The 2548-nt window shown below is 29.4% G+C and overlaps 1 pseudogene; it reads right to left on the bottom strand.

The window, feature by feature from the left end:
• Positions 1–2063: 2063 nt before the first annotated feature.
• LOC142320094 (gamma-aminobutyric acid receptor alpha-like) overlaps positions 2064–2548 on the bottom strand; it is a 72640-nt pseudogene continuing 72155 nt past the window's right edge.

Here is a 2548-nt window from a genome sequence, read left to right as displayed (position 1 = left end):
TACAAAGATTTTAAAACAACGTTAATATAGGCTTAATACAACGTGCCCTTCACATGACTATTCAAAATATGCATTTGTTAAGAAATATGAAGATCGACCGGTTAACAGAGAAGCACATTTAAGCAAAATTATACGGGTAAAAATTTTGAAAACAATTTATTCGGTTTTCATCTTTATTCTTTAGTTTTATTCTTAAGTTTCAGTTTTTATTCGCGTTAAAGATGTTTTATATCTAAAACGTATTTTTTTAGTATGAAAAAAATCAGAGTCTATTGTATAAAAATTCTATCATTTTATCACAAAAAAGCTCTTTTTTACTTTGACATAAAAACAAAACAACCACCCAAAATCGCCGGCTATCATTTCTTAACTTCAGCCGCTTTTTAAGTATATTTAGCACACCGTTTTGATTGTTTCTGTAAAAATAAAAAATTTAATTAAATTCGTAACTGACGTGCATCACTTACTCCCGGAAATGATTCGACCGTTTTGATGAATAAGGACGAAGCATCTCATTATTTCAAATATTAAAACCGATACGCAAGGCTGGCGATCGGAGCGTTCTAAACTAGCTTAATCGAAAGCGTATCGCGCCAAGTAAATTTTATGTCTCTTGAGTACCGTAGAAAAATATTAACGATTACGGTATAACGACAAAAGCGACACCGTCTAACGTAGGTAATGGCATACACACGGTTCTCATATCGATACAAAAACGCGAAGAAATCGCCTAACTCGTTGGAAGAGAGAGCGACAAAATACCTCGACGATCTCAATATCTACACGATTTGCTAAAACACCTTGGCTTCAGTCGACACCGGAAATACTAAAAGACAATTACGCCATTTCTACTACTAGTCGACAATTCCGCATCTTATCTACGTATACACACAGATAACTCCGAAATTCGAAAAAGACGTAGGCTATTTTCGGCTACGTCAGTCTTATTTTCTGCGATCGTTAAAATTCATCGACGAAACCGAAAAAGTAATAATCTCGAAAAAATTACTCGTGTAGAAAATCCTGCGTGCTGATTTCCCAGGAAACAAATCATCGTAACTCGATTGAGAATAGGATACGCTTACTTTAGCCGCGTACATCTAAGTAAATTTTTAATTTAATATTATATTAACGCGTCCCGGTCGGTATATATCGCTAGCGACAAAGAAGGTCGATCCGTCCTTAAATAAATGAACAAAAGAAGATTTTATTTGTTTAATGTTTTTTATTATTTAATAATATTTTAAACCGATTAATTAATTTCTTTGACCTTCTCGTGCAAATACTTTTTTACAAATTTTTCATAATAATTTTAACGGTTTAGTTTTCACAAAGAAATAATTTTTCCGTTTACAAAAACGCATTACCGTACAAAACAGTTTTATTAAAAAGAAATTTAATATTTTAAAAAAGGAGCAAGTTTTTAGAAAGAGAAGAATTTTAACCCGCCATTCATCTCGTTATATTGTTTTCGATAAAAATTAATTTAAATAAAATTTCCTTTCCGTCAAATAAAATCTTTCGTTCCAGAAAATTATAAAATTCCATAGAAACAAGTTTTTTTAAAGCGATTTTTATTTATTAAAAGTTTACGTTGATATTAATCAATTTTTATTGAAAAATGAAGATAATATAAGGCGTCTAATTTAATCGTTAAATACGCTTATCAAAAAGCGGATTCTGAGAGAATGTAGTTTTGTTGAACGAAAAGTAAATTTTTATTGCAAATCGCATGTAAATAATAAAATATATATATATTTTTATATTAAAAATATAAATTTTATTGTAAATATTTTATATACAGAAACTCTTTTCAAAAAAATAATTTGGAATCGAGTATTATTTTTAATGGAAAAGTTTGGTAAATATTGAAGCGAAATTTTTAAAATCTGTTACCGCGTAACGTAAAGGTAAATGAAGGTTAACTGCGTAATATAAATGAAAATAGAAGTTTATTTTTAAGCCGTTGTGCTTTATTTACCGTGATAAAATTTTAACGAACGTATATTGAATTTACGTTACATATCTACCGTAAACTGTATAGTACAATAATCGAAACGTCGCTATCTTCTTTTCCGTTTAGCACTTATACTCTTGTAAGGGTACGCTTTTGGTGTTTTGCTGTCGTAAAACATTTGCTGTAAAAAATATATAAACAAACAGAAGAATATTAGTACAGGTATTTTTAAAAAAATTTAATGAATAATGTATTTTATCGTTGTCGTAAAAGATAACGTACCGTTTGCATCGGTTTGTAATACGACCAAAGGTACGTTTGATTTCACTTCATTCGGTAATGTCTGTGGAACACCTTTAACGGTATAAAAATATCGTTACGAACATTAAAGAAAATTTTTAAAAACATTTAATCAAGACACATTTATAAAATTATATTCGTATAGTATTATAATTATTATAATAGTCCTTTCCTTTAAACTCTGCAGTCTAAACATTTTATTTGCTTTGCCTAAGCAGAATGATACACAATTAGATCGTATAGGCATAAAACCGAAAGGGAAGAATAAAAGAACAGATTTCTTAGTTATAT

Source organism: Lycorma delicatula, chromosome 2 (genome assembly GCF_047948215.1).
Source record: "Lycorma delicatula isolate Av1 chromosome 2, ASM4794821v1, whole genome shotgun sequence".
Lineage (NCBI taxonomy): Eukaryota > Metazoa > Arthropoda > Insecta > Hemiptera > Fulgoridae > Lycorma > Lycorma delicatula.
This window is presented reverse-complemented; position numbering and strand designations above follow the sequence as displayed.